Here is a 21,690-nt window from a genome sequence, read left to right on the forward strand (position 1 = left end):
TACCATAAGCAGCAAGGAGAAACCAGGCTGTACCTTCAACACTTTGCTTACAAATCTCCTCAGTTAGGGGCGCTTGGGTGGCTCAGTCAGTTAAGTGGCTGGTTTCGGCTCAGGTCATGATCTTGCTGTTCATGAGTTTGAGCCCCACGTTGGGCTCTGTGCTGACAGCTCAGAGCCTGGAGCCTATTTCAGATTCTGTGTCTCCCTCTCTCTCTGCTCCTCCCCGACTCATGTTCTGTTTCTCTCTCAAAAATAAATAAATATTAAATTTTTTTCTTTAAATAAAAAGAAATATCCTCAAATATTCAAGCTCATAGCATATGAATTCTGCCTTCTTTCCCTCTTTTTTTTTTTTTCCAGCTCTGTCCTTTATATTTCCTTGGTATTCACTAATGAAAATACGTGAAGGTTAAACCATAGCAGCAACCTTCATTACCCATCTTCACATTCCTCAGAGATTTCTTCACTTAGCCCCTCACTATTCTCTCCTTCACTCTCACTGCTACTGTCTTCTTCACTACCTTTATCATCTTTCTCAAGATTTTGAGATTCTTCCATCAGCAACATTTCTTTAATAAATGAGAAAAACTCCTTGGCCTCAGGATTTTCTCATTCATAGATTAGAGTCATCTGACATCATTTTTGCCAAATGGTAGTCTTGGCTCATTTCTGCTCTCAGAAATTCTGCCATTAAGTCTAATGGGGCATGAGTATCTTTATTAGGGTTTACTGTCTTCATCATTATCTTCATTGTTGGTATCATCTTCACCATCATCATCTGTCGATTCAGGCAACTTATCATCAATATCCTGAAGGCAATGTTCATTATTTTTCTCCTGCTCTGAAAGGACTGCATTTTTGCCCACTTGACCTGTGCCCTCTTATAAGAAGGAAGATGACCATAGCTTACTTAGACTGTAGATTTGTGTCTGCATTTTATTTTCAACAGTCTTTGAAGATACTCTATTTTCAGTATTCTTTAAAGAGGCTGTACTTTCAATAATTTTTGAAGAGACTTCCTTCTTTTCTGAGAATCTCCTAGCTACATTTAGGGAGACTTGTGTTGGTGAGGTACAAAGTTTGCTTGCCAATCTTGGTCTGCGTCCAAGGAGGCATTTATCTGACATTGCTTCATTTGGTTCAAGCAACACTTTTTCCTTTGGATCTAACACTAGCAATCTGCCATTCTGTCTATATTTTGGTACCTTTCTGCGTGCCACCTCAGCAGCTATGGAGCCCTAGAGCCTGAACCTGCTCATGGTTCTTTCACACTGCCTGTCCACAGAGCAGACACAGAAGGCCAGCCCAGCTCACATTTGGTGCCGAGTTTAGAGCAGGGAGCTGAGACACAGCATTACCATGGACACCTTTTTTTTTTCTTTAATATTTATTTAGTTTTGAGAGAGTGCAAGCAGGAGAGGGGCAGACATAGGGGAACAGAGGATCTGAACAGGGATCTGCACTGACAGGCTGACAGCTGCAAGCCCAATGTGGGGCTTGAACTCATGAACCGCAAGGTCATAGAGAAAGAATGAGCAGGGGAGGGGCAGAGAGTGAGGGAGAAAGAGAATCCCAAGCAAGCTCCATGCTCAGTACAGAGCCCGACAGAGGGCTCAGTCTCACAAACTGTGAGATCATGAGTTGGACACTCAACCAACTGAACCACCCAGGTGCCCCCAAATTCTGCTTTCCACACAACAAAGAAAACACAATTCGGCCAAGTTTTCTACCACTATGTAACAGGGATAACCTTTGCTCCCATTTCCAATACATGTTCCTCATTTCCTTCTGAGCTCTTGCCAGAAGTACTTTTAATGTCCATTTTCCTATATGTATTCACTAAGACCACAGGCGCTTTCTCCTCTGTGTTGTTCCCATCTTTGTGAGTTTCTCATCAGAATCTAGACTTTGATTATAATGTGCCTCAAAATTCTTTTAGCCTCTGCCCATTACCCAATCCCACAGCCATTCCCACAATTTTAGGTATTTGTTACAGTAGCATCCTAATTCCAGGTAGCAAATTCTGTGCTAGTTTCTGAGGGATACCTTAAAAAGTAACACTACATTGCTGACTTAGAACAAGGAAATTTATTCTCCTATAGTTTTGAAGGCCAGAAGTCTGAAATCAAGACTGTGCTCCTCCTCTGAAGGAGGGGGAGAATATTTCCCTGTTTCTTCTAGGTTCTGGTAGCTCCAGGTGTTCCTTGGCTGTGGGTGCATAACTCCAAGATCTGCCTCTGTCTTTTCATTGCCTTCTCCTCTTTGTCAGTATCTTCCCTTCTATCTCTTATAAGGACAATTTTCATTGGATTTAGGGCATGCCCACCTGTATAATGCAGGATGATCTTATCTTGAGATCTTTAATAATTATATTTACAAAGACCATTTTTCCAAATAATTTCATATTCACAGGTTCTGAGGGCTAGGATATGGATGTACCTTTTGGGGGGCCACCATTCAACTGACTACACATCCCAGAAATATTCTCACCTAGATTCATGTGGGTCTAAACCAGAGATATTCACTGCAGCATTGTTTGTGGTGGTCGGGAGATGGATGCCCACCACTAGGACAGCATGTAGGTATAATATGGTGGATGCCCACTGACTGCCCATGTGCACCCTACATTTCCCAGACTCAACAAAGTTGGTTAGGGCCATATAATGGTTTTGGTCAATGTGTTGTGAGTGGCAGTGACATGTGTTACTTCTAATCTGAGGAACACAATAGTGGGTATGAATTTTCCATGCTCTCTCCTTCCCTGACTCAACAACCCTGTAAGAAATGTTGCCAGTGCCATAGCTATGAAATACAAGTGGTGCAGATCCCTGAATCACAGCTTGAAAAGGCTGCCTGGAAGAATGGCCAGACCTACAGAGGATTCTGCATGAATGAAAAAATACACTTTTATGTGTTAAGCTACTGTGATTGATTTGGGGGTTGTTACATGAGCATAGCACCGCCTACTTTGAATAATGTGTAAGCCATGAAATACTACCATTTGTTAGGAGCAACAGATCAGAAATACATAGCCTAACAGATAGATCTTAAAAACACAATGCTTAATGAGAAATCAAAAGAGAAAATGAGATATAGAACATAATATCACTTACAAATTTTAAAATAAAGGCAAACAAATAAAATACCCATTTCACAAGAGCACATCTAAATTTTTAAAAATACAATTAAAATGGAGGTGGGGGAGAGGAATGAGAATAGGGTGAAAAGGAAATCAATCCTTCTATCAAATAAGGGACTTGCCAGTTCTAATTACAATAATATTCCAAGATCTGAGGAAGATGATTAACCAGACAGAGAGTCTCCTCCTCAGGGCTAAGACAGAAGCTGGGGTGTTCTGGCCTAAGGTGATGCCCCAGAAAAAAGACAGAAGAGTAGCTTGGGATCTGCTGAGAGTTTAAGCGGTGAGGATGAAAAAGAAAAGAGCCAGCAAAGGAGCCTGGGGAAGAGGAAGACTTAGAAAAGTTGAGAAAGTAAATAGCCTAGATGAAGTGTAACAGGATCCTAACAAAGAATGTGGCTAAGGGAGTGAAAATGAAGGTGTGGATAAAGGTATTGGACTAAATAAAACACAATTAAATCCAACACCTCTACCAAGTCCTACAACTCCACCATGACATGGCTCTCTTCATCTCTCCTTGACCCACTACTCTCCATACAGTGGTCTCTCACTTTCACAAAGTCTCAGGGGCCAGACACTTGCAGTTCCCTTTATCTCAAACAATTACCTCGCCGTTCCCGCCCCCATCTTTCCATGGCTTTTCAGTCAAGTAGGTGCTCTGAGAGGTTCTTTCTGACCACACTTCTTAAACTGGCCTTCCCATCACTCTCTTTCCCATTCATTTACTTTCTTCATAGCCTGCTTATTGTCTGAAAGTAGAATGATCTCTTCACTATCATCTCTCTCCACACAAAACCTCAAACTCCATAAAAGCAGGACCCTGTCTGGCTTAATCCTTACTGTATGCAGAGTGGTTGGAACATTGGATGGCACATGGTAGGTGACTCTGATAAGTTCAGCCCAACTGATGGGGTGCACAGAGCTGCTAATGACAAGTGAGACAGGAATAGTGAGAAAAGGAGGATGTTTTGAGAAATAGACAATGAGTTCAGTTTTGTCAATGTTGAATTTTGAGGGAGCCTGTGACATATCCAGGTGTAGCTTTCCAATAGGTCATGAGTCAAAAACTAGGAGAGACCAATAGATTTGAGAGCTGTTGGCAGTCACAGTTGAAATTGTAGGGGAAGAAAAAAAACTTTTTACTCTACCCTCTTAGGTTCGTTGACTGGAGTCCTTAGAATCAGACTGACAAAAGACAGATGAAAGGAGAAGAGACATACAAATTTCATTTGATGTTAATTTTTATGTAACATGAGGGCCTTCTTAGAAAAGATGTGAAGAACCAAAGAAGTGGATAGGCCTGAGAGCTTATACATCAATTTTAACAAAGAATGATGAATTATAGAGATGTAACAAGACAAAGGAAAAGGTTTTGGGGGCTTCTGGGGATTGCAAAGAACGGGGAAGTAAATATACAAAGGAAAGTAATGGAAGACAAAGGTTATCTTAGTAAGGTTTTTTGTGCTGATTTTTCATCTTCTTCATGGCCATAAAACTTCCCCAGGAGACGGGGCGCCTGGGTGGCGCAGTCGGTTAAGCGTCCGACTTCAGCCAGGTCACGATCTCACAGTCTGTGAGTTCGAGCCCCGCGTCGGGCTCTGGGCTGATGGCTCAGAGCCTGGAGCCTGTTTCCGGTTCTGTGTCTCCCTCTCTCTCTGCCCCTCCCCCATTCATGCTCTGTCTCTCTCTGTCCAAAAATAAATAAACGTTGAAAAAAAAATTTTAAAAAAAACTTCCCCAGGAGAAGGGATTTATGGCAGTCCTTATTTCTCAGGCGTTTCTGCTTTTAGACAGATAAAATAAGCTTTAGAAAGATTTCTTTCTATATCTGTTGAATCTCAAATGTCTTTAGCTCAAAATAATTTTTATGCCAAATCGGCATATTTTGGGGTGGTATATTCTGATTCCCTTCAAAACCAGGAGGAGAGATTAGGTAGTAGAAAAAGAGAGAACACCACAATTGAATGAGGTCATAGTATACAATGCTTGAAAGCCACTGTGGAACCTAATCTCAGATTCCAAGAGATCTGCCTCTGATTCTAAGCTAAAAATATAGCATCAAGATTTCAGTGCATTTGCCCATTGTCTGGCACAGTGGGACAGATGCAATTCCTGCCATCCAGGGAGTTTATGCTTAGCTAAAACATTCCATGCATGCTGAAATTAGGGTAGGCACAGCTGGGTCCCTGGAACACCAACTTGAAGCCCCTCCTGCCTAAAAACCATTGTTCTATCTTGGAGTCCCCCCAACAGAGCCCTTTGGTCACCTGAGGCTGCAGAGATTGAAACATTGCAGGAGCCTGGGAATGCAACACTTCTGAACAGAAAGCTAATAGTTCTGTTCAGATCAAGGTGGCCTTTAAATAATCTACATCAACCACAGTCTTCTTACCCAAAAGTTCTAGACTCAGAGCAAGTTGCCAACAGACACACTGAAAGAAGAAGGAAAATGCTGAGCCTGGGGACTAAATCAATTCTTATTCCTCATTGCATATTAGAATCATCATGGGAACTTTAAAAACAGACACACCACCTAAGTCTCTCCTCACACCAATTATTATTTTTTTATTAAAAAAATTTTTTTAATATTTACTTAATTTGGAGAGAGAGAGAAAAAAAAATGAATGAGCAGGAGAGGGGCAGAGAGAGACAGAGACACAGAATTTAAAGCAGGCTCCAGGCTCTAAGCTGTCAGCACAGAGCCTGATGCCAGGCTTGAATTCACAGATTGCAAGATCATGACCTTAGTTGAACTTGGATGTCCGACTGACCGAGCCACCCAGGCGACCCTCTCCTCACACCAATTAAATGAGAACCTTTGGGAGACAGGGATATGCTTAAAACACTACAGGTGATTCTAATCAGTCATGGATGAGAAAAAATGGCTTTGAACTATAAAAACGTGTCGCTGGAAAATTTTCCTTTCTCCCTTCCCTCCTTTCTTTCCTGGAAATAGAAGACATAAAAGAAATCTCAGCATGTATGCCTCACCCAGGCCAGACTTGGGTGATCAGCACCCCTTTGAGCTCTGCCTATGATTGGTGGTTGAATGAATCAGTCATCTCCTGTTCCCAAGGAGCGACTGGGGAAAAAAGGTCCACTGAGAAATCAGAGGGAAGGAGGGAGAGTAGATCAAGTCCCGCAGACAGCAGGATAACTTTGGTGGGTGCTGACTTGTTCAATTGGTATTTCCCCCCCGCCCACCCAACCTTCCCACCTTCCCCTTTGTCATAAGGGATGATCTTAAGAACTTTAGACACCACCAGTAAGAAGTCAAGTCCAGAATTAATTTTTGGACTTCTTTAAAACAATGAGTGGCTTAAAATCCCAGGAATGGGAATCATGCTGACCTTGATTGCTGTGTTGGATGATAATTAAAAGCATTTGGCACAATCCACCACTGCATCCTTCTTGAAGCCACCTTCTTAGTGACAGGATACATTCCACATTGTTCTCCTGTGTTTCTAAATAATGGCTCCCTCTCCGTTGCCTTTACTGCTCCTCTTCCTTTCCACACTGGCCTCACACTTTTCTTGGAGGATACCCAAGGCATCTCTGTAGAGCTATAAAATTCCTCAGGACAGCTTGAAGCATAATTCAGCCCTATCCCCTCATTTTATAGGACTGAAAACCAAAGCCCAAAGAAGGTAAGTGATCTGCCCAAAGTCATAATTAGTGATAGGGTCAAGAGTAGAATTCATGTTTCCAGAACTCCATCTGCTTTCACTGCTTAATTCGCCTTAACACTGACTTGACACAGGAGGAAAAACACCAGCCAAGTGTTGATTTGTATGAAGTTCCTTCTTTCCAGTCTCCTAAATTCTTGCTCTTCAAACTACAGTCCACTGGGGCGCCTGGGTGACTCAGTTGGTTGAGCATCCCACTTTGGTTCAGGTCATGATCTCGCGGTTTATGAGTTCGAACCTGACGTCAGGATCTGTGCTGACAGCTCAGAGCCTGGCGCTGCTTCGGATTCTGTGTCTCCCTCTCTCTCTGCCTCTCTCCCACTCACAGTCTGTCTGTCTCTCTCTCAAAAATAAATAAACATTAAAAAAATTTAACAAAATACAGTCCATAGACCAGTAGTGTAAGCCTCACCCAGACATACTAAAATGAATCATAATCTGCATTTTAACCATATCACTAGGTGATTCTAAGGCACATTTAAATTTGAGAAGTACTTTTGTAAATTAGCATTTGGATATTCAATCATGCAGAGATTCAAGTACTTATTTAACACACGCTGTATAAAGCAGGATGATAGCCATTGAGAAGGTGATAGCACCAAAAACAAACAAACAAACAAACAAACAAACACAAACAAACAAAAACGAAACACCACAAATAGAATTTAATTATCTTAAAAATTTCAGAAATAATGACAAATTGAGGTATTTAGTTGGAAACCAATGATACAGGCAGATCTGATAGCCTGGTTTCTATATCAAATAATTCTGGACTTAAATATTGTAATTATTAAAAAAATAAAAATTTAAACACCGATCATCCTGGTATTAAGTGCATATGTCGAATTCCAATGCTCCCAAACCACTCTTCATTGCAATCCAAAGCCGTTGCTTGAGTCAAAACCACCATGATGTAGGAATGACTCTGTGTTCCGGTCAAGGACTAAGCACCAGTTCCATTCTGGCTATTGTAAAACTCCTGGCACAGAATAATTGCTGCACTATTTCCAATTTCCTTGATCTTCCTGTTGTCAAAAACTCATTTCTGGTATGGATTCAAGCAGACCCAAATCACACCTGATGTCTGCCAACTTTCCTTCCCTCTTTTCTTATTAACTGAGTTTTGCATCAAGAGTTTTGGCCTTTCCTCGTCTCTTGGCAACAGAGTTTCCAGAGGAAGTGCAAGAGCAAGGGCATACACAAAGACTGTAACCAAACAAAGGCAGAGAGGATAAAGGTATCCAGAGTGAAACACAAAACTTGTGAATGGGGCCCCTTTGGTAAAATGAGAGTATTTATCAAATCCCAGGCATTACAGCTCCTGTGCTCTCTACTCTAGCACTATTTTTGTGTGCTCAAATAATGGCACTTGTAACAATCTAGGTCACTCTAATTGACAGCTGATTATAAATAAGATCAAGGGCTAACTCATGGAAACAAAAGACCTTGTAATAAATATACTAAGATCAAGGGCTAACTCATGGAAACAAAAGTCCTTAGAATAAATATACTTGGAAGGAAGAGCAACACGTGTACAAAACAGTAATGTCAATTCAAGCCAGGATGTGACAGTAACCAAGTGAGGGACGAAGATGAAATGTGTGACAGATGCTGAAGGGAAAGGCCCAGACTCAAGCAAGGAGAGGATTGTATTTTTCTCTCTGCAGACTGGCCTCTTTTTTTGCTTATCTATAGTTATGGTGGGCAGAAGATGGGCACCCCACAGCTTCCCAGTTTACACATTATCTGTGGAACTATAGAGAATGCCCGTGTCTCATGGTCATGACCACAAATACCCAACAGAGGAAATGACTGGTCTGATTTGTATCAAGGGCCCACCCCTGTGCCAATCAATCAGCTGAGGCCAGGATCTGTCAGCAATCCCTGACTGTTTGGGGACCATATGAGGGAAAAGGATCAATTCCTAGAACAGGGCATTTACCGTACTGGCTTATGAGCTGAAAAGATACCCCAGAAGGTATGCATCTGTTAGACAGAGATATATAGTGACAAATCCAAGTGTCAGCACCAAGCCCAGGAGTGGTTGCCTGAGCTGGATGGAACCTCACTGTCAGAATTGCCTACCAGCAAAGTGGCAACATTTAATAGATACTCAGGGGGAACAGTCACCAGAGGTTAAAATGCTGGAGTTCTCTCAAACCCTTCCCTTTATCTCTCAAGTCTGCTTACTAATCTGTATCTGGACATTTCCTGTCACTTCAGTGTCTTCTGAAACTTACTGTGTCCCACGGTCCCTACTCATAGAACAGGCACCTGTCTTCTGGTGCAAGTACATCTAGACCAGTGTCAGGAAAAGAAGCTGTCTAGCCCCTGGTCAGCCTTCTGTTTCCTCATTCCAGTCCCTTTCTGGGGTTTATTCTCTAAAGGATGAGAACAAATGGGATTATTCAATTACAATTACATTATGAACAAATGAACAATTACATTATGAACAATTACAAATACATTACATTGTATACAATAATATACAATTACATTATGAATGTAAAAATGCAAGTTTCCCTGTGGTTCCAGGCAGGTAAGGCCTGCAGTGAATCTGGGTCATGTTCTGAATCAGTTTCGATATTTTGATAAAGACACTATCCAATAAACCTGCTAACTAATGTAAATTATGTGCTGATTATAGGTAATAAATTAACCCATGAGCTCAGGGATTTGAATTCCCAGCCCAAGCATCAAAAAATGACCTAGAAGCTTTTATGTGTGCCATGAAGGAAACCCTATTTTCTGTAGTTGCAGGGCTGATACTGTTTAAAATCAAATGTAGAACTTCCTCCTGTGATGGGTTGAATTATAACACAATTTTAACCCTCAGACTCTCAGGTAGTCTACTATTAAAGTGAGGGCATTGACTGGGAAAGAATGGGATCCTGTAAATTGGGATGGGGACAAGTAGGAAGACTCTGATGAAGTGAGGGACATTAGGTTCCTAAATTCTGACAAGTCTTCTTTGCCAGTGGAATAGGCCTCCCTACCCTCAATGAAATTGGCCTCTCCACCCTTAGTGGTATAGGCTTTTCCACGTCTGAGGGGATTAACTCTGCACTGTCCCCACTTCTGAGGGGATTAACTCTGCATTGCCCAGGGAAACTGTAATGCCCCCTCCCTTGAGGCAGCTGCCATGCAAGGCAATGCTAATTCTCTTCAGTACCCACCTCCACCACTCTTCTTTCCTTCCTCATGGGGATGTGCAGAAGCGTACTATATTACAAAAGAGCAGAGTTTTCTAATTTATACAGATAGAAATGAGGGGGACATTTAGTAGGAATGGATGCTAAGGATATGGAATAATGGTGGAAGGAGCATAAATTTATGGATATGGGCTCATTAGGCCAAGATTCTACATTTAATGTTGCAGCTTGGGGAATGAGAAAGGGCTCTAAAAGTTTGTTTGGTTGGTTGGTTGGCTGAAACATGGATTAAAAGGTGGCCCATGGTGAGTGAATTAGAAATGCCTGATCTAGGAGCACCTGGGTGGCTCAGTTGGTTAAGCCTCTTGATTTCGGCTCAGGTCATGATCTGACAGTTGATGAGTTTGAACCCCACATTGGACTCTGCATTGACAACACAGAGTCTGCTTAGGATTCTTTCTCTCCCTCTCTTTCTGCCCCTCCCCTGCTTATGCTCTCACTGTCTCTCAAAATAAATAAGTAAACATTAAAAAAATTTTTTTAAAAGAAAGAAATGCCTGACCTACTTAATTTAATGTAGAAGAGATTTAAAGGCAGAAAGATTGCAACATTATAGTGGATTTGTAATTTAGGACCTACTCACGCACACTGGGAGGGTCCAGAAGACATATATTTCACCGTGACTGTGAGAAATAAGTTTGTGAGGGGAGCCCTCTTCTCTGTAGGCCAGACTTTACAGTGGAAACTATAGCCACTCAAAGGGGAAACCTAAATTCAATGGGAGTAATTGGACCCTGAAGTGTCAGGATTTAAGTGACAGCACTCAACAGTCAAAGGCAAAGGGGGCATGATTACCATAATGGACAGCAGAATCAAAGCAGAAATCAGAATTGTCTGACTCATGAAGATCTTATGGCATTGGCTACCTGATCTTAGTGTTTCTAGAAGTGAAATAGACAGGAAGCTTACTAAATTCTTACTTGATCTGTACACACAGAAAAGTTCTAAGTCAAGTGAATAAAAGTCTAACCTGAATCATAAAAACAGAGGGTCATGGTCTCTCAGTTAATTCCCAGATTTGTTTATAGACCTAGAACCCCTTGAACGAAGGAAAGACTTCATTACCCTTAAGGAAAGACCATGGTATACTAACAAAAATTTATACTGCTGGGGCACTGGGTAGCGCAGTCAGTTAAACATCGGCCTCTTGATCTCAGCTCAGGTCATGATCTCACAGTTTGTGAGTTCAAGCCCACATGGGACTATGTGCGGATGGTGTGGAGCCTGCTTGGGATTCTGTTTCTCCTTCTCTCTGCCCTTCCCCAACTTGTGCTTGCATGCTCTCTTTCTCTCTCTCTCTCAAAATAAATAAATAAATAAAATTTTAAAAAATTATAGTTCTAATCTTTCTCCCAGCTTTCCCCAGAGGGACCTACAATCTTTTTTCAGGGTATACCTGCATTAGAGAAAAGAAAATCATCAGACCTTTCAGGAACACTCTCCAAATAGACACTAATCCAAGAGACTCAAACAAACATCAGTGTGGCCCACTAGTCAGAGTGGGGGCTTATAAAGGCCAGGTGATCAGTGGAGTTTTAGCACAGGTCCCTCTCACAGTGGGTCCCTGAACCAATCCTGTGATTATTTCTCCCATTCCAAAAGCCATAATTGGAAATGGCAGAATCCCCACATTGGTTCCCTGACCTGTGGAGTGAGGGCCACTATGGTGGGAAAAGCCATGTGGAAGCCACTAGAACTGACTCTACCTAAGAAAAATAGAAAAAATAGTAAATCAAAAGCAATAATGCATTCCTAGAGGGATTGTAAAAACTAGTGCCACCATCAAGAACTCAAAGGATGCAGGGGTGGTGATTTCCACCACATCCCCATTCAGATGGATCTTGGAGAATGACAGTGGATTAATGTAAGCTTAACCAGGTGGTGACTCAAATTTCACTTGTTGTACCAGATGTGGTTTCATTGCTTGAGCAAATTTAACAAATCCCCTGGTACTTGGCATGTAGCTATTGATCTGGCAAATGCCTTTTTCTCTATCCCTGTCCATTATGCCCATGAGGAGCAGATTGATTTCAGCTGGAAAGGCCGGAATTATACTTTCAATGTCCTACCTCAGAGGTATATCCAGCCCTATGTCATAATTTAGTTCACAGGGATCCTGATCACCTTTCCCTTCTGCAAGATACCACACTGCTTCATTATATTGATGACATTGTGCTGATTGGACCTAGTGAGCAAGAAGTAGCAACTACTCTAGACCTACTGGTAAGATATTTGCATACCAGGGGTGGGAAATAAATCTAATATTCAGGGGCCTTCTACCTCAGTGAAATGTGTAAGGGTCCAATGGTATGGGACATGTTGAAATATTCCTTCTAATGTGAAGGGTAAGTTGTTACACCCGGCCCTTCCTACAGTGAAGAAAGAGACAATGTTTTGTGGGTTTCTTTGGGTTTTGGAGGCAACACATTCCTCATGTAGGCGTGTCACCCTGACCCACTTACTGAGTGACCTTAAAAGCTTCCAGTTTTGAGTGGGCCCCGGAACAAGAGATGGCTCTGCAACAGGTCCAGGCTGCTGTGCAGGCTGCTCTACCACTTGGGCCATATGACCCAGCAGGTCCCATGGTGCTTGAAGAGTGCTTAGCAGGTGGAGATGCTGTTTTGAGCTGTTGGCAGGCCTCTATATGTGAATTGCACCATAGACTCTTAGGACTTTGGAGCAAATTCCTACCACCCTCCACAGATAAACACTCTTCTTTTTAGAAATGGCTCTTGGCTAGGCTACCAAGCCTTAGTAGAAACAGAACACTTAACCATGGACCACCAAGTTACCTGAGCTGCCTTCATGAACCAGGTGTTGTGGGTGTTATCTGACTGAGCAAGTCATGAAGTTTGGTATGTCCAGCAGCGCTCCATTATCAAGTAGAAGTAGTGTATATGCAGTCGGGCCCAAGCAGGCCCTGAAGGCCCAAGTAATTTACATGAAGAAGTAGCCCAAATGTCCAGCATCCCCATTCATGCCATATTACCTTCTCTCTCCCAACCTGCATGGCCTCATGGGGAGTTCGCTATGACCAGTTGACAGAAGACGTAAAATTCAGGCCTGGTTTATACAGATGCTTCTACATGGTATGCTGGCACCACTTGAAAGTGGACAATTGCAGCACTACAACCTCTTTCTGGGACATCCCTGAAGGACAGTAGTGAAGGTCAATCCTCCAAGGGGCAAATCTCTGGGCAGTGCACCTGGTTCACTTTGCTTGAAAAGAGAAATGACCAGATATGTGACTATATATTGATTCATGGGTCGTGGTCAATGTTTGGTTGGGTGGTCAGGGACTTGGAACATGATTACATAATTGGTGACAAAGAAACTTGGGGAAGAAGTACATGGGTAGACCTCTCTGAATAGGCAAAACAAAGGAAGATATTTGTTCCCCATGTAAATACTCACCAAAGGTTTACCTCAGCAGAGGAAGATTTTAATAATTGAATGGACAGAATTAAGCACACTGTGAATACCATAAGTCTCTGTCCCCTGTCATCACTGTCATTGCCCAATGTGTTCATGAACAAAGTGGCCATAGTGGCAGGGATAGACGTTCTGCATGGGCTCAACAACGCCGGGTTCCACTCACGACAGCTGACTTGGCTAAGTCCACCACTAAGTGCTCAATCTGTTAGCAGCAGACACCAACACTGAGTCCCCTATATAGCACCATTCCCTGAGGCGATCAGCCAGCTACCCTGTGGCAGGTTGATTATATCATGGAAGGGACAGTGTTACTGGAATAGACACTCTGGATAGAGATTTGCCTTCCCTGCATACAATGCTTCTCCCCCAAGCAACCATCCATGGACTTTCAGAATGCTTTATCAATCATCATGGTATTCTACATAGCATGGCTTCTGATCAAGAAAATCATTTCACAACAAAAGGAATATGGCAATGGGTCCATGCTCATGGAATTCACTGATCTTACCATGTTCCTCACCCCCTAAAGCAGCTGGCTTAATAGAACGTTAGAATTGCCTTTTGAAGACTCAGTTACAGTGCCAACTTGGTGGCAATACCTTGAAGAGCTGAGGCAAAGTTCCCCAGAAGGCTAATATATGGTGCTGTTTCCCATATAACCAGGATTCTTGGGTCCAGAATCAAGGTGTGGAAATGAGAGTAGCACTGTTTTCTATTACCCCTAGGAACCCACCAGCAAAATGTTTGCTTTCTGTTCCCACAACTTTATTCTCTACCAGCCTAGAGATCTTAGTTCCAAAGAGAGGGACACCACCAGCAAGAAACACAGCAACGATTTCATTGAACTAGAAATGCCATCTGGCCAATTTGGACTCCCCATGCCTTAAAATCAACAGACAAATAAGGGAATTACTATATTGGCTGGGGAAACTGGACTGCTACTCCACCATAGAAATAAGGAAGGGTATATCTGGAATACAAGAGATTCCTTAGGGCATTTCTTAGTATTACCTTGTCCTATGATTAAGGTCAATGAAAAACTACAAGGACTCTAATTATCACGAGTATTTCCTCCATTATGTCATGAATACATTTGTGTGCGTGTGTACCTTTGTTTTCTTTCTTCTCATGTTCTCTTATGTAAAATAAGATATACTGACTTTACAACAGTAGTTAAGTATTGCTAACTTTACATCATAGTAGTTAAGTTGTAGGATATCACAAAGAGTAAACACTGTTCAATGAGTTTACCTCCTCTTCTGGGGAAGAGGTTAGTGCATTTTCAGTTATATGCAGGATAGTTATATCATGTTGGGTAGAATTATGACCTTGTTATTGTCTTTATTTGCATATTAAGTATAGTTTAAGGAGATGCTTGTGGGTGCCAACTTGATAAAGTGGGGGGACTTGGGATGATTTATTTTTATGTGCCAACTTGACTGGATTATAGGGTGCCCAGATATTTGGCTAAACATCATTTCTGAGTATGTCTGTAAAGATATTTCTGGGTGAAATTAGTATATTAATCAGTGGACTTGGGAAAGCAGCATGCCCTCCCCAGTGTGGGTGGGTATCAACCAATCCATTGAGGGCCTGAATAAAACAGAACAGTAGAGGAAGAATTTGACCATTTCTTTCTGATTGCTTGACTGGGACATTGATGTTTTCCTGCCTTAAGCATTCCTCATTTTCAGATGTTGAAACTTGGACTGGAATCTATATCATTGGTTCCCCTGGTTCTGAGTCTTTGGATTTACACTAAATCATACCACGGGTTTCCCTCGGTTTCCAGCTTATGGATGGCAGCCTATGGGACTTCTCAGCCTCCATAATTGCATGGGCCAATTCCTTATAATAAATCTCTTCTTATATGTATATCCTATTGATCTGTTTGTCTAGCAAATGCTGACTAATACAACCTGTTAGCTGGCTCCCCTCATGATCCCAAGATGGCTGCCTCCCTCATGAGCCTAAGATAGCTACCACAGTCCTAGGAGTCAATTATTGGCTACATCCCCAGGATAGTTCCTCAGGAGAGTTTCTTTTTATCAAGGAAGAAAATATTTCCCAGAAGCCTCCAGCAGACTTCCCCTTATCTCATTAGCCAGAATCGTACCATGCACCCATGCTTAAGTCAATCACAGCCAAGAGGAATAGGACCACCATGATTGCCATAGGCCAAATAGAATTCATTCCCAGAACTGAGAAGGGGCCAGTTTCCCCTGAAGTATATGACTATCTGATACCCAAAACTTAGGAGTTCTATTAGCAAGAGCTAGAGGTGCACAATTAATGGTGTCCACCACAGCTCCAACTTCTAGAAAGGCGTTTCCAGTCTAAAAAAGAAGATGCCTGTCTTATCAAACAAAAGTAGAGCCCGGATTAGGAAGTTGCTTTCAGTCAGCCACCTGTCCTGTCCAAGCTATGTGAACAGCCCAGTTGTGCTGAACTGTGAGATGATAATAAGAGTAATAATGACAACTTAATAACAATTTCTGAGCACTCTCCATATACCACACTCTGGACTAAGTGCATTACACACAATTGGGAATGCTGTGCGGGGGGACAGGACAAGGGCGAAGCAAGCAAGGCACTGAATTTAAGGAGACACACTCTCAGGGTGGTGCACATGTGAGTTGGCACTTGAGAGTGAGTGCCTCCTTAACTTTTGTGCTCTAGGGTCCTTATATGCCTCACCCTAATTTCAGGCCTGATACTATGTTGTGCCACCCAGGCCCAACACTCCATTTAGAATTAAGGCACCCATTCCCCCAGCTGCTGGGACTACAGGTGGCTGAGAGTTCTAAGCCGACATCTCGGTGAGGGAATTGCCCTCAGCTGAAGACAGCTGCCTTGTCCAAATTCTCATCCCTTCCTGGGGGCAGTGCCTACCCAATGACTGTTAAATGCAGAGGTAGGAAGGCCCAGTACTTTTGCATCCAGTCGGGTAAACTCTGCAGGGTCATTCCATATCCAGAGCAGCCCACAGGATCCACTAAGGCCTTTTTTGTAACTGCATTGCAATTCAGCTTCTCCTTCTGTCCCATCTTATTCCCTTCACTCACAAAAGCACTTCCTAATTACCTTTTAGCATACAAATCTTTATCTCAGAGCCTGTTTCTTAGTGAACTTGTATGGCAACAGTTGGGGTGGAGCAGGAGAGGTCTGGAAAAGCAGACATTAGAATATGCTACCACAAGGACCTCATCCACAGTGGTAAGATGAAGCACTGATAGACCCTGAGATGCATTGATAGGACTTTTAAAACTTTCTCTAGGGTGAAGTAGGGTGGGAAACAGTGGAAGGGTATGTGTTGGCAGGTGTAAGGTGTCAAGCATTTGAGATGTGGGGTAGATAATAATTCAAGGACTATGGAATCGGATGGCTATTGCTGGGAAAAGAGATGCATTGGAGAAAAACCATAAAAGACTAAGTATGATTAATTACTAATTAAAGCTAAATGTTAATACCAGAAGTCTTCTTTGGAAGCATATAAAGAAACTCTCATATCTTACAGCCAGAGGACAGAGAAATCTGAGTGTCAGATTCAGGACTCAATTAGAATAGCAGAGCCCCAGAGGATATTGAATTCTCAACCCAGAACGTATTCCACATCAGAATTTGGTCTCTGATTAGGAAGGGGTGAGCCACTGACACTTGGGATGGAAACACCTCCACTGATGCACTAAAAAATCTGAAATCCCCAGATTTCCCTAAACATTTTGGGTCTGCAGAATTGGTTCACCCTTTCTGCCAAAGGCTAGCACTCAACACTTGCCTGAAGACAATGCAAGGGATCTACTTGCATAACAACACATGCTGCTCTCTGGAAGACAGCCCCAAAGAGAGCCCCAGTGGTCCCAGTTTCCTGATACAGCCACTCTTCTCTAGCCTCCTTTTGCTCTGAATGGAACTGACTTTTTTAACCAAAAAGTTAGTTTTAACCAAAAATTTTTTTTTCTTTTTTCTTTTTTTTGGGGAGGTGGTGGTTAAGGGGGTCATCACCCACTCTGGGGAAAGCCAGCTGCTATGCTGTAAGGATACTCAAACAGCATTATGGATGGGGCACCTCGGTGGCTCAGTCGGTTAAGCATCCAACTATGGCTCAGGTCATGATCTCACAGGTCATGATCTCATGATTCATGGGTTCGAGCCCCATCGTGTCGGGCTTTGTGCTGATGGCTCAGAGCCTGGAGCCTGTTTCGGATTGTGTGTCTTCCTCTCCCTCTGCCCCTTCCCCACTCCCACTCTGTTTCTCTCTCTCTCTCTCAAAAATAAATAAACATTAAAAAAATTTTAATCAAAACAAAAAAGCATTATGGAAAGATCCACAAGGCAAGGAACTGCAATAAATAGCCAGCAAGCAACTAAGACCTCCTGCCAACAGCCATGTTATGAGCCTTCCTGGAAGCCTTCAAATGAATACAGCTCCAGGCAACATCTTGACTGCAATTCATGAAAGACCCTGAGCCAGAAACACAGAGCTAACCCACACCCAAATTCTTGATCCACAAAAACTGTGAGATAATAAATTTTGTTGTTTTAAGATGCTAGATTTTGAGGTAATTTGTTACACAACAATAAATAACTAATATAGGCTCTCAGGATCTATTCCCACCTCCCATCTAGGTCATCAGATCAATAACTGGGGTTAAATCACGACATAACCTAATTGGTAAGTTCTCAGTCTTTTAAGAAACACACATACACACACACACACACACACACACACACACACACACCCTTCCCAAATAAACTATAGGATCTAGCTAGCACATGCCAGCAGAAACTATGATACTATGTTTGTGACAGAGGATTTAATATCTCAGGAGACAATGCTAAAACATATCAAGGATGGATTTTGGATATTTGGCAAAAGCAGTGAAGTGGAAATGCCAGAACCACCATGGCAAACAGTGGAAAAAGAGATCAAAGGGCTCAGAGAAGTAGGCATGCTGAAGTAGATACACTAAATAAGACGAGAAAATGCATCAGAAAACTTTGTTCCATGGGATCCCCAAGAAGACACTCTGTTTACCAAAGTGACAGGAAATGTCCTAGTAGAGGGGCACCAACATCCCTGAGAAGTTTCAATGGTGGACATCTTCTATAGGCCAGACTGATGGTAGTGGATGTTACTATAGAATCAGACTCATTGATTATAATGGGAATAGCAGCATCCTGAAAAGAGGCCAGGTAGCCACCCTTAACCACCAGAAGCAAGAAGTCACAAATGCTATAATTCATGGAGATGGTTAATAGAATACAGAATTTCTAGGGCAAGCCAAAAGGGTAATATTCAATCTATACAAACAAAAGAAATCAAGGACGGGTGATCAAGAGACTAGGGACAATATAATGAAAAGTCATGATCTCTAGTCCAATTTCTAGATCTGAGCCAGTGTTTAACATGGAACATACTGACTGAGAGAAAAGTCCCCCAAGGAAGGAGAACCCTATAACATCATGGTAAGTATATATAGTAATGATCACTTGAATCCCTCCCTAAAGGGATCAGTGGTCATTTATTCAGAAAGTTGTACACTTGGAAAAGGGGAAATCGTAAACAATTTGAGGACTGTTGGACAAAGGACACAGGTTGACATTGAAAATCTGGGCTCAGATTTATCACCCCCTTCAGGGCTTAGCATTCAGTGCCTTCACCTGCTGGAGTGTTGGCAGCTAACAGCTATCAGCTAATCCCTCTTGAGGCATTGCTGTCTGCTGAAGAGTTTCTTTGTCCAAGATCACACTCCCTTCCTGGGGACAGCTTACATCCAGAGACTGGACAATGTGGGAATGTAAGACCGACCCCCTTTGTCTCAGTTTAGGATAATGCTGGAGGGCCATTGTGGCTGCACAGCCACTCATGGGATTAGTGAAGCTTTTCATACAATTGCATCACAGTTCACCTTCTCTCTCTCCCTGGTAATGCCATCTTCACTTCCCCAAAGTACTGACCCCTAGAGGACACCCCAATCCCTGATCTGCATGCAAATCTCCATCTTACACTCTATGGAACAAGGAGCCCCAATGGCAGCACATGCATTATCTCATTTGCTCCTCACTACAGTTTTACTATTATCTTTCTCTTAAAAAGGAAACTCAAGTCCTAAGATCTTCAGTGTGAACTTGTATGCTCCCCAGTTCTAGAGCCTACACTCTTCATCAAAGTGGATAAGCAAACTCTAATCCCTGTGCTCTAATTAGGCAGATACCCTCCTGGAAGAGACTCTCGGTACAGCCAGTCAGGCACTGACTCCCAAGAGTTTGTAATTCTCCCTTGTGCTTGTGATGCTGTTTTCCTGACCTGACCAACAGACAACCCAGCCCTGCAGATCCCAGATCTCAAGGTAACTGGAGCAACCTGAATGCACACAGCCTTTGTCCTATGTATTCAGCGGTTTAATAAGTGATTTGTGGCTAGAAAGTTACATAACTATAGAGATCATTCAGGTCTGCATCATGTCTTTCTTCCCTCCCCACCCCCAAGTTGTCAGTTCCTCCTTTGAGTAAGGCTCTGTCTCCCAGTCTCCCCCAAGTTCTAAGGTGTCAGATATAGGAAATGCTTGCTTGGAATGTGGCTAAAACTGCATCCACTTGGCAGAGAAACAGACTGTCATCAACAGCTGCAATGAACCTAGAGGCCTTTTTTTTTTGGAACAACTTTATTCTCATTTTACTCTGAGAAATCTCTTAGACAATGTCTGGACTCCCATCAACTTCTACACATACACAACGTTTATAAGTAACCAGGCAGGGCAATGAAGCATGTTTAGTCATTTTGCATAAGAACTTCCCTTGCACAACTTCTATATATAACTCACTTGGCAACCCCCTTTTCTACCCATTGAGGCACCAGTGCAGAACATGTTCTTAGCATGGCAATTTCTGTTGTGAACCAGGAGTGCCGGGCTCCTTGAGGCAATGGAAAGAAAATTCCAGGTGTTGTGTTTCCCTTACCCCTTATATTCACATCACCAATATCTCCTAGACTTGCCTCGTTATTCTCAGTCATGGTTCTTCTGCCTGGGAAGATCTGTCTCCTTCCCCTGATCCACATGTTCAGCTCATTCCTGCCCTTGTTCTCCTCTCATGTAATTTTCCACCTTTCTCCCCCCAGCAGGAGAGCCTTTGATTCCTTCAGTCATCCATGTGCACTGCACCCTCTCCCAAGAAAGCATCCCTGAGGAACCCCATTCCACCATGATCATTCATGAAGTCTTATCAGCACGTACCTACACAGATATTGGAGTATAATTGCCAATTTTCAATGGAATGTGATAGAGTTTTAGAGTCAGAATATGATTTCTAAGATCACACTCTTTTACTGGAATGTGATCTTGGGGAAGTCCCTCCTACTTCAAGCTTCACTGTCCTCATTTGTAAAATGGAGATAGTAAAGCCTACACAATGTATTTGTGGAGAAAATTAATGAGGTAAAGTAATGGGAAGTGACTTTTACATTTTCAAGTGTTATAAAAATGTTAATTATCATTATTGTGTTGTTTCTCCCCCATGGGCCCTCTGAGGCCACATCTTCTACTTCCTTTCTAACTCTCCCCTGGGTCACATACAGTGCCAGTAACGCTGTAAGCTAATATTAGATGCAGTGTTAAGAATAAAAGGAAACCACTTACCTAATAGAAATAAAGCAAAATCGTAACCATATTAAACACATTATAGACATTTTTCCACAGAGTGAATCTAGAATGTGCTTGACAGGGAAACATCCTGAAAAGGGATGAAATTTATTTGGAGCCCTCTCTTGCTGATCTATACTGAATGGAAGAGGGATAGCGTTGAGACACATCCATTCCTCATTCTAACATGAGGCCAACGTTGCTAACAAGGGATAATTGGCCTCTGGAACCCTTGTTAGTTTTCCCCCCAAAAGGCTGCTACCTTGAAATAACCAGATTTTTGAAATCCTCCTTAAAGAGATCATTTTTATCTCCACGGTATGATCAGTTCCTCTTCAACATCTGATGCAACGCCTAGTGTTTTCCATTGCTTTCTAGCTGTGTCAGATTTCCCTAGAAGACAGAAATGAAAGTGATGACTAAGAAGATTGCACTTAAAATTCAAATTTTTGACCTACACACTGATTCCCCCACCCACCCCTCCCATTCCTGTCTCCTAGACTTCCAAAGGAGGAAATCACCATTTTTACACAGTGTAAAGCCTTCAGCTTACACCATTCCATGTAGACTTGCAA

The 21,690-nt window shown here is 42.4% G+C and overlaps 1 pseudogene; it reads right to left on the reverse strand.

Annotated features, from left to right (window-relative positions):
- Positions 1–432: 432 nt before the first annotated feature.
- On the reverse strand, positions 433–20,490 carry LOC115501687 (annotated as a pseudogene).
- Positions 20,491–21,690: the final 1,200 nt, after the last annotated feature.

The sequence above is a fragment of the Lynx canadensis genome, chromosome A2, assembly GCF_007474595.2.
Source record: "Lynx canadensis isolate LIC74 chromosome A2, mLynCan4.pri.v2, whole genome shotgun sequence".
Lineage (NCBI taxonomy): Eukaryota > Metazoa > Chordata > Mammalia > Carnivora > Felidae > Lynx > Lynx canadensis.